This window comes from Pieris rapae, chromosome 6 (assembly GCF_905147795.1).
Source record: "Pieris rapae chromosome 6, ilPieRapa1.1, whole genome shotgun sequence".
In the NCBI taxonomy this organism is placed as follows: domain Eukaryota; kingdom Metazoa; phylum Arthropoda; class Insecta; order Lepidoptera; family Pieridae; genus Pieris; species Pieris rapae.
This window is the reverse complement of record NC_059514.1, coordinates 460,460-472,600: the sequence shown is the minus strand read 5'-3', so window position 1 is coordinate 472,600 and position 12,141 is coordinate 460,460. Positions and strand designations below refer to the sequence as shown.

The 12,141-nt window shown below is 31.9% G+C and overlaps 1 non-coding gene across 1 annotated transcript; it reads left to right on the top strand.

Moving 5' to 3' along the window:
• The first annotated feature begins 302 nt into the window (after nucleotides 1-302).
• On the top strand, nucleotides 303-374 carry Trnaq-cug. The gene has a single exon. It is a non-coding gene; the product is annotated as a tRNA-Gln (tRNA).
• The last annotated feature ends 11,767 nt before the right edge of the window (nucleotides 375-12,141 follow it).

The following is a 12,141-nucleotide window of genomic DNA, read 5'->3' as shown; positions in this document are numbered from 1 at the left end:
TTTATATCTGTATGGCTGTAATTACAAAAGCATTTTTACAAACAATAGTTTTTTCATATAATAGGAAACTAACTTGAAAATATTTTGATGGAATGAAAATACAAAGGCACATACACAATAAACAGCATTGTATTTGTTTGTAATAAATAATATGTCTATGTCTATGTATTTTGCAGTTAAATACTTTGTAATCTCGCTTTGTAGGAATAAAACCTATTTCGCATCTATTAACAATACAACGGACATGCGTAGTAAAGAGTTTTCGAAGCTTACTTGTGTCGATTTAAGCTCAAAGGGAGAGAGGTCCCATGGTGTAATGGTTAGCACTTTGGACTCTGAATCCAACGATCCGAGTTCAAATCTCGGTGGGACCTGCTTTTATTCTTTTATATTTGTTTGTATTCTTACAACACTGTCCTGTCTTAGCTATGAATATACAATTTTAACAAGAAAAACAATCTAATAAACCTTTGTTTACTCTGTTAAATCGCGAACTGTCAAACAAGCGATATTTTCCTATATCTAACATCTTTATCAGGGTATTAAAATTTATTTTCAATGTTGTAAGTCGTTTCAGTTGTTCTTAGCTGCCGTTAGTATATAGGTACATATTTTATTTTATTAAATCGTTTTCAAGTTGTGCATGATATGCCACAAGTTATGCAAGGTTACTTAGGAGTAGTTGTTTCAGAAAATGCAGTTTCTATTAACTTCATTAAAATAATTACATATACAATACCGCATTATAAGTTTTGGCAGGATTTCTCCATCTGTTTTATATTTCGTTAGCAATTAGGTGATCAATCTTCTTTGCTGGTCCCGGCTGGAATACTTTTTTAATATATTGGGAATAACTTATTCAACTCCTTTTCTTTTCGTCTGTTCTGAAAATTAATTCAATGTGTAACTAAGGTTTACTTCTTTTAAACTCAAACTCAAAATATCTTTATTCATATAGGTAAACAAGTACGCCAAACAGGCAAACATGAACGTCAAAAAAAGAATCATTTTAAATTTACATTAACTACCAGTTAACAAGTCAAGGGCGTAGAGAGGGCACGAAGAACTGACAAGAAACTTCCCGCCACTCTTTTAAATCGCTAAGATTTGAGTCATACTAATTCTTTACAATATCATATTTCTATGATCGCCGTTAACTTCAACAAATTTTTTTTGAGTTAAACAACAGAGACGGGGCATTACGTTGACACCGTCTTTTGTTTTGCTTTTATAGAGACATTATATGCAGTACTTTATTCATTGAGTGCAATTATAAAAGCTCTTAAGTCGAATTCAATAGTTGAAAATAAGTGAAAAATTGTATGCACTCAGAATTCAAGAGTTGGTTAAGGGGTTGAACATATTAATAGCGATTTTTTGGAAATCGCGGGTATATTATATACCCAAAAGACGTAGCGTTGATGGGTTCCAATAGATCCAGACCTGACTTGCAGAATTACGAATTTAGCTTAATAATATAATAACAACAGGGATCGAGCCAAAAACAATGGATACTGAGATAAATGTCATGAGTTTTGATATTAGGAAGTCATAGTTTGCCCTAACTCTTGACTATAAATCTTACTCTAAGGTAGTCTGATTTGTTCTCCGTAATCACAAGATCTGTGTATTTTTATTAGTATTAATTTGACTGAACTTTCTACAAATACCACATAAGCAGAAATTCTTCAAGTATGGACAGTATTGTACAGTTGCGACATAGTTGCTTTCTTTGTGTAATTTCCTGCACCAGTTATAACATTAAGAATTTTTTTTTAGATATAGGTATACATATAAACGCTGACGCTGTTAATGTAAGAGCAACCGTAAAACAGCGATTCAGTTAGCTCAGACGAAAGAATAGGTTGAGATCGCTTAGCATTTTTATTGGACATTTTCTCTCTTTGGATTTGAATAAGACTCTTCTATAGAAATTACACAAGTCGCTCTCGGAATCGATTAATATTATTTGGATTATTTCATTATTAATATTTTCTTTTGGCTATCCTGAATACTTCAAGTAAAATAACCATTTCATGCGTCACATCGTAAATTATCAGGTTACATGTTAGAAGGTCGTAAGCAGTAAACTTTTGTGTGTGTTGTGTGTTTGATGGACCCAGTAGATAAATATCTATATTTAATCGAAATATTATAATATATTAATATAATTTTATAAGGTCGGTCTAAAGAAAGACGTAATATGAATAACTTACTTAAATACCTACTTTCAGAGACCGGAGAAAGATATCAACTATATCCAAGCAGGTAAAGGGTTTCAGTAGAGAAAATATTTTTATTTTTTAGTTATATATTTATATATTATTGCATAGAAACTCCTTAATTCATATTCTACGCAGTCCATGTTGCAGGGGGTACGAATAAAACGTCTTTTACATAAAGGCCGGGCTTGTTGACAGGTTTATTCATTCCGTCCCTTAATCGTCGCGAAGTCAGATTGAAATTGACTTTTTTTGAGAGGTTAGATTGCTTAATTTATGTACCCTTTGGCAATATTACATTTTATCACTGAGGCTTTTCTGGAGGCGCGAATAACTTTAGTTTATTCGCAGAAGAATGTTTGACCTTTTTAATTTAATTTAATCCGTCGCTAAGTCGTTAAACTCGTAGGAAAGAATCGTCTGACCTCTGTGTTTTTTACCATCGTAAAATTTTAAAATAGAAAAACACCAGGTTATTAATAAATCGAATTAGTTTTGTTGTGCTTTTAGGCACCCTTACTTGCTTTTATTACTAATATAGTAATAGGTTTAATATTACTAATCAAGGCAGTAATATTCTTCTTCATCTTTTGGTGCCTCTCCATTACCGAAACCTTGCCGTCAGTCTCGTGAAGCGTGTCTTGACCTGTGCCTGTGCAACTCTTCTGCAGCCGCAATAACTACCCTACTTCACTTCCTAACGTAACGAAACCATGATTTTTTTAAGATTTTTCAGAGAAACTTCTTTAGGCGCATGAGGGAAAATAATTTACGGATTAAACGCAATGGTAATAATATTAGCGTCGCGAAAAGTTGCAGCGTTTTTTTTTTGAAGAAAACGGAGAGACTGATTGAGACCGATTGAGAGTGAAATAAAGCGAACTATCACGCACATTGCCATGAAGCTAGAAGTGGGAGAGAGCTATAGTGACTTTAGATAGCAATGGTGCAGTAAAAACAGTTTTTTTTTTTTTTTTTATTATAACCAGCACGTATACGGTGTGTAAACAGTGTGATTATATATATACACATACATGGAGTGATCATATACTGGTACGTGATCATCTGTTCTTCTTCTGTGAACTTCTGTACGCACTTTTTTCTTCTATCAATACGCAGTTTACTGAAAGTCAAAATAACTTTATTTATATAGGTACACTTATGAAAGTCAATCAAAAAGATATTGAATTCTAAATTTACATTTACTAGTAGTTCGCAAGTCAAGGGCGTAGAATAGGCAAGAAGAAGTCCGTCGCTCTTTTTCGTCATGTTTTGAGCCATAGAAATTGTTTGAACTGGAGCAAATTAAGATTTGTCAGCTTTATCAATTAATTTACGTAAAACGAAAGTCTTGAAATGTATTCAGTGATAATTCTCTAATTCGGCTAGGGAGTTTAGTTAGTTCTATTAAACCTCTAATAGCTGTTTATCTAAAAATACACAGGGGAGTGATAGAAATAAATGTCGCGGCTAAATAAGAAATCCTGTCTCTCAGAATAATTTCAAAGTTCAATCAATTAAATGAAATTAAAAAACAAAGGTTTTAGCTGAAGGATTATTACCGATTTTTTTTACTAGGTATAGTTATGAAAAATAAAAAAAGAGCCTCGCGTTACAGTGGCATACTTCGATATGTTTTTAGATAAATTTGGGAGTGATTTAAATGTTTTGATTTTTGACAAGAAATTAAATATAAAATGCTCTTGCATATTTTATCCATTCATTAAAAGCAATAATGTGTTACGATGGAATCTATAAACAATTATTCACTATCGTAGCGACGAATGATATATTTATTAATTGTTTAACCCTTAGCCAGAAATTGAGACAATTATAAAGTTTAAGAGATTTTTTATTTCGTTTTTCTACATCCTATTACAATCCACTCTTTATTTCAATGTATTATACGGGTTTGACATTACTCATATTTCAAATTATATTTCTTAAAATTTATAAAGAAACAGCGGAACAGTATTTCATGTAAATTTTCCTCGGCAGCCGTCGACGCTGAAAGAAATAGCTTATTTATGAACCGGCTATACCATTCAAGACTCGAACTTGCTACTAATAAAAAAAACAATTTATACTTTTGAAAAGACGAAGTTTAAAAATTGATTTTCAAGTTATTCAATTGCTTTTTACATGCAGCTTAGGAGCTGTTTAAATTGATTTAATTAATTTAAATAATGTGTAGCTTCTTTAAATTAATGTCAATGTTTAAACAATACCGAAAGGTTTGATGATGATGATAAGTGATACCGCCGCTCATGGACACTCTCAATGCCAGAGGTCTCGCGAGTGTATTGCCGGCCTTTTAAGAATTGGTATGCTCTTTTCTTGAAGGATCCTAAGTCGAATTGGTTCGGACCCACTGATGTGGGCAACTGGTTTCACAAAGTGGTGGTGCGCGGCAAAAACTGCCCTGAAAAACGCTCAGATGTGGAACGGCGGACGTCGAGGCGATACGGGTGGAATTAAGGAACAAAGTCGGGGTTTAAACTCCCTAAGGGTTTAGAATGGCACGCTTAAAAATTAGGGCCTGTCCATTAAACATGTTATGTTTTTTTGAATATTGAACAAAATAATTGAAACTATAAAACCTTCTTTTGGTGGTACGTAGTGAGGCTTAAGACTAACATGTTCCTTAAAGAGAATATCCCGACAAATAAATTCTACTTTCGTAGTATATTTTTGTTTCGCATTAGCCCATTATATATATGCATTATACGTTTAGCCCCTATAGCCCAACTCATTAAATTCTGTCTGAGCCACACTAGGTTTTTTTCCCTTTCTTATACTCTGAAAATAGGCCTTTATAGAGATCACCTACGTTAGACGTTTGTTTTAATGCAAGACATACGAGATAGCAGTTTACGCATGTATTCGGTGTACAATAACTGATGACTACTCAAGCCTGGTGGATGTTGCGTTGCGCGGGTACTTCGTTTGTTGCTTGGCAACGGCGAGTCAAGTTCAGACAACACGCTGCTTTTTAGCTGTACACGTACACTATGTACACGTTATTGTGTTACCTACATGTTGAACGTCGAAAAAGAAACATACATTGAATGCTTCTAATTTTACATTGACTGCCACTTCTCAAAAATCAAGGGCGTAGAACGGACGAGAAGAACTGGCAATAAAGTCTTCGCCACTCTTTTTAATCGCCAAGTTTTTTCTTTTACGCAACGTTTGTAAGGAGCTTGCAAGTCGTGCTATTGACGAAAAGATACATACTTGTAATATCTACTCTCCTCCCCCTTGTGATATTTTTACCGAACCTCCCACCCTCTTACCTCACGCGATTAATGAACCGCCGATTACAGCAAATGTAAATTATATGCATCTATATTTTATGACCAAAGAACATTCAATTAATTAGAGAAACACAAACAGGCAGGATATTGTTCGTGTCACGATAATTAACGACCAAACAATTAATTGAATAGCAATTATAATCTTAATTAACATGTTCTAATTAAATTTTTGATTGAATGATTAATAAAAGATTTAAGCCAAATTTGTTCTCTTTTTCAGCTGAATTTGATAAGCTTCAAATAAAAATAGTCATCGTTTAATTAATTGGGTTGGCTGGCAGGCCATAATTAATTTATGGGAATATTGTTATTTGATATTTTGTTATAAGCATTCAATGTATATTTCTTATTTTATAATATAACTTACATTTTAACATTTTTTACAAAAATTTTGATTTTGTCAGTTTTGATCGTTTAAGTAACACATATTAAATATAATATTTTTTTTAAATTATATTTGTTTATTATTACAGTAGTCGTACCCGTTTTCGGTCGTAACGCGATGTTATAAATAGCTTACCTTAATAAATATGTTATCCAATCAGAGCCTGATATTACAAACATATTTACAGAGAATATACAAACATATTTTATGTAGTTCCCGGGATCGAACAACTAAAATATGTTTGTATATTCTTAGATAGAGTAGAGAGTAATTATGTATAACATGTGCATTAAAATTTACACAAAGAATTGTTATCAAATATAATGATTGATCGGCTCCGCGGTTTAATTCTTAATGCATTGTGGTGTATTACTAAAGTAAGCATTTGTTCTTTGACACAAAATGGGACATTGGTTTAATTTAGGTAAAATCTTTTAAAATTAAAAAAAAAACTTTTATAAATTTATTTATTTAGCAAAAGTAGGTATGTGCAAATATAGGTATGTACTTAGTATGTAGTAATACAAAATGTTTAGTTATAATTATGAGAAAAACAAATTTGTTTTAATATGGTGCCAAATTCATACAAGAATGGTTTCAGTCTTGGCACGTTATTTTATATTTTCTGAAAACGGGACAATTTTGCGTCCCACAGTTCATTTCGGGGACACTGGGACTCGTAATTGAAAAAGGGACAGTCCCGTTCAAACCTGGACGTCTGTATGTATAACCTTCCCCTGAACAAAGTCAAATAGTAAAAATAAATATAATTTACATCCTCGTACCAAACGGAGTGATATGCACTGAGGGTTTAATATGTTCTCACAGTCAAATATTTCTTGTGGGAAAGGAATGAATTTCTGTGGGAATTCCGTTCGGTGGTAATGACACGTGCCACGGCGTGTAGGGGAGATTAAACACTTATTTGTGTTGGGGAAAACGTGAATAATTATGGTGTGAATGTTTTTTAGGTGTACGGTAGCAGTGTAAAATGTGTTACTTAAACGATCAAAACTGACAAAAATTCTTGTAAAAATAATTAAATCAACAAGATGGTGAACCATGAGATTTTCTGAGAAGATTTTTTTAAATTAAGTAGACAAACTGGCAAGTCTCTCATCTGATATCAGGTGATACCGCCGCCCATGGACGCTCTTAAATGCAGAGGGTTGAACGAACCTAAATCGTTGTAGAGTGGAGAGATATAGTAAGTGAACTAATATAATTACAAATATAGTAAAAAATATAATTATGCATTATTTGATATTAATTAACATTAATTACTTATGCCATACTAATAATAAATAAATTTACTTTAACGAAAACTGAAAGTCTGACTTTCCAAACTGGTGTTATTTTTGATTATAAATTGCATCATACAGATGTTATATTAACATATAAGTAATAATAAAAAGTAAATTTAAATCCAACCGGAAATATTTATCTAAAAAAGTAAATAATACCTTTAAGTATGTTTATTAATATTAACAATGCTATTAACCCTATACTTATAAATTGTGAATTGACTCAGGTGACATTATTTGCTTCATTTGTTATCTTTGACCAAGGTCGTTTCCCGTGGGAACGAGTCACACACCCGTGGGAACGGTCGAGTTGTGGGAAAATTATAAATTTTTGTGGTAACACCCTACTCCACACATTGTGTTAGGCATTATAATAAATACGAGCAATGTGAATTGTTTTTGTACAAATTCTAATCGCGACTAACATAAGTTTAATAGTAAATAAACGTGACACGTGATAAAAACACTGGGTTGGGTAGAAAAGAGTTAGGTTGAAAGAAAAGGATTTAATTTTATAGTTAATATTTCCTATAACAAATTACAAGGTGAAAATTTCCACTTAAGCTGTCACGGGCAAACATTCACATTCGCGTATTTACGTTGGAATTGGGTGTCACGCTATTATCCGTACCTTGCAGTGACGTATTCATTAGCCACGTTAAATACACCACTTTTAAATAACGTCATACCTTTTAAATGAAATTTATTATAAACGTTCTCAAGTTTATGGTGTAAGAATGTGAAACTTGCTGAAAAATGGTAATGGTAACTAACTAACTAGGACTAAACGCCATCTCTTCGACTCGCTATAAATATATAAAAAATAATTTCCAGCCATCTTTGGCTGTCTATTTGCGGGACTAGAATTATTCTAATAATCTTTTTATTTAAATACATTTATGTTTCCATCATCTCTTTCATACCTAGGTAACTGTGTGCCCTTTTTTGACAACTACCTCTTCTAAACCTCGCCACTTCCGTCTGCACTACGCCACTCTTACACCACTCACCACTCACATGTACACTTACACTAACTTGGCAGAGCTGCTGTTTCCATAATCCGATCTGTCTTTCTCTCTTTTGTATTTTCTGTACTTTTGGTACCAGTTTTATTCTTTGTTGCTCCACCTTTCTGTTCAAGATCCAGGTACAGGTGGTACACAAGTATTGAAAAGCTTCCATTTAACAGCATGGTAAGCTCGATTTTTTTTTCAATAGTTGTTTAAGCATCTAAAAACTCTTCAAAGTTCGTTTGCTATTTATATGGCAATTTCTTTTATTGTTACATCGATCATAGATATTGTATTCAAGGTAGTGTATTCAGCTAAATACTCTTACAGAATCGAGACGAATACGAAACAAAGACGAATATTTAGCTACAACTCCTATAATATTGTTGTTAGTATTATTTCCTTTCCGAAGTTGATCATTACTTTGGTTTTTTTTTTCAGTCGATAATAATAATACATAAGTAATTATTTATTTATTTTTTATTTAGTTTTCTTGACATTCATTCTGACACCGACAATCCTGCTTTCCGAGCCTAGTTTTGTAACCATCGTCAAATTCATCGCGTATCGAGGCAAATAAAATCAGGTGGGATGTAAACCTAAAGTCAATATTTCGCCATTTATCCGTTTTAATAACTTTAGAATTTACTTTTAATAGTTAATTAGAATTTGATAGTTTATTGAGACATTTTATTAAAAGCCACCTACACAACAAAATAATTTACTAACGTAGGCGTAATTATACGCTTTACTTCGTGCCTTATTATTTCTCTAACATATACAACGTAAAACAAGTAACTTCATTATCCGGTTCATTTATTTATACAACCGCCAGCACCTTCCGTAGCAAACTTTACTTCGTATAACATTATAATTCATTTATTATCTAAGTTATACAGCGCTGCACTGAATTTCTGTTTTAATTATCAACACTGAATAAATACTGAGCGCGGTCTCCGTCTCTGGAGTTTTTATGATTTCATCTACGTAGAATTTTGACAAAAATTTGACCTAACTTTTAAGGTTTGATTTGAGTCATTAACAAGGATTCAAAGAGTTTCACATATGAGCGAGGGCAAACGTTTTTTTCATTGTAGTTTTTGACATTTGCAATATACACAAAAAGTAATTCTATAAGTCCTTGTGCCATAAAAACTGTTTTGTCACCTAAATCTGTTTACTGTTGTAATCCCGGGCTAGCAAAGAAAAACAAGTTAAATTATTTTTATTTATAAACTCGACCCTTTTAAATAAATCTTAATCTGCCATCTCCAGACAAACTAAAGACATTATTTTCTGGCCGCAAGGGACTTCGCAAAATCTTTCTCTTATAAGGTCTAAAAGTGTTGGGTCTAATCATTTAGATAAGGGATTTCTAAGGGAAAAATCCTGCGTTAGAAAATCCTCAAAATCAATTCCATTGATTATTTATTATATATGATAGAAAATGTAATACGTCATTAATATATGATTTTATCTCCTCTCAATCTCTATTATAATATAAGAAAAGTAATTTATGTTTGGTTAGTCTAGTAATAATACTTCAAATTTACATTTTTTAATAAATTAATTATTAGTCTTAAATTAATTAACTTTATTTTTATTTTCGTTTCGCACCCAATGCCAATCAATTTGATACAGTTTAAAAAAAAATATATATTTGAAAATGTGTGATGGCGTATAAATTCTCACACAAAAATAGTTCTCACGGGTAAACATTTTGGCCAAAGTTTTTCTGGGATTCCGTTGTGGTTCACACGTAGGGGTCTTTCTGATCTCGTGTGACCGCGGTGCGCACGCGCCGACGTTCAACAATTTCAGTCTACCCGTTCATAACAAATGGTTACTTAAACATGTATACAAAGATGTTTTATAAGTGTCGGTTGTGTTGTCAATCTCTGGTTTATGATTATATTTAGATTACACGTGAAAATACTACTACAAAAGACATATAAGAAATAAATAAAATATAAAATTAATAACATGACTTGTTAGACATGAGTTGTTTGAGTCACCGTGACCACGCACGCTGTAAAGCACGCGAAACGTCGGTTTAAATTTAAAATTATGTACAAATAATTATAAGTTTAAATATAATAATACATATCTATAATCCGTTAAAAAAGTGTTTTTCTTTAAATGACTTGTTAAATAAAATAAGTTTTTAATAATGCATGTATAGATTAACATGTAATAATGATTTTAAGACAAAGAATAGGCGTTATTTATATTATTTCAGATCGAGTTTTTTGTAACCGATAATATTTAATAATTTAAAATATGATATATAGTGTGTTGAAGCTTTTATTAGGGTACCACAGAGCAACGTATCATTTAGTTCACACGCACTCAAGGCCGTTCACACGGAACTTTTACGATCGCACGGGTATGTTTTTTTATTTATCTTTAATAAGTTACTCAGAACTACTGCTTTTTGCGACGATCAAAGTTAGTTTTGAATACTGTAATGTGCGGGATATAATGTTATATATGTAATGGTAGATGGTATAAATACATGTTTTTTAAAGCACGTAAAACGAAGTTTGTGTTTTTTTACGATTGCAATATTAAACATTAAGAGTTCTATTCTTTGTTGTTTTAGGTAACGTCTTGTTCGAGTCTACATAGACATAGTAGGGCACAGTATATAATATATACTTTATAGTATTGAAATGTACACACAACTGTATTCAGTTGTTTTTCAATGTTTTAATTACATTTTAATACAGTTTATTAACTCTGTGCTTAGCAATAATGTTAGTTATTACAATTCCTGTGATTATTTGGAGATATTTAAATGTATTAAAATACTTATTTGGAATGTTGTGAACTAATTTCTTTTAACGTTAAATGACGGTTACACACACAATAATTCACACGATTTTAATTCACGTGTGAATTCTGAGGGGTGAGAATATGCGCACGCGTCAAGTTGTTAGTGATCCTTTTAGATAGGGATATATGGTCCTTTTATCATTTCTCAGCTTATTAAATAATTGTAGTATCTAACTGAAAAAAACGGTCGGCAGGTTGATACACAAATTGACATAAAAAGGCTCTTATCGGGAACAAAAATGCAACAACAACGGTAAAAGTCCGATTCATAATATTATATATAGTTTTAATTGATATACTAACGATTTAACACTTATAAAAAATGATAAATACTATCGAATTTAGTAAATATTTTTTATTAAAGAGAAAGTGAAAACAAACGAGTCGAGTTAGAAATTACACATCAACATTACAAAAAATTATTAAATAATGTACGGGTTACGAACTGAATACAAAAAAAAATTAAAACTCTTAATATATCTTAGGAATAATAAAGCATAATAAATATCATTTGATACGAACCCAATTTATTCCTTGAAACATTTAAACACACTTCATACAAAAAAAAAGAATTTCAACCTCTTAGACAGTTTAGACCTGCTCCAACTGGCTCAATCTCTCTCTCACTCTCTGAGACAAATATTGTTTTTCCAAAATTTTGTCAAATCAAAATTTTCGAGAAAAGTTCTAATCAAATCAATTTTCTAACACTTTGTATGTATGTATATATTATTTAAACAATCTTATTTTCCCCAGAGATACAAGTGGAATGACGGTTACATTTCACACGATTCCTGGGTTCACACACTAACCGTGTGACTCGGTAGGGTGAGAACCTGCGCACGCGTCACTGAGTAGATGGCCATATTCTATTAAGCCTCTTCTTTATTATTTCCAGCAAAGTACCCTTTTCAAAAGTTATCTTTATATATCGGTATATCGCTTTTGAAGTTAAAGTTAAGCTGAGTATTGGCCATCATTCTTCATAATTTGGAGGTAATATGATTAAACATTTTTATTAATGGTCCACTAGCGAGGTATGTTCTGTATTTTGCATTTTAATAATCC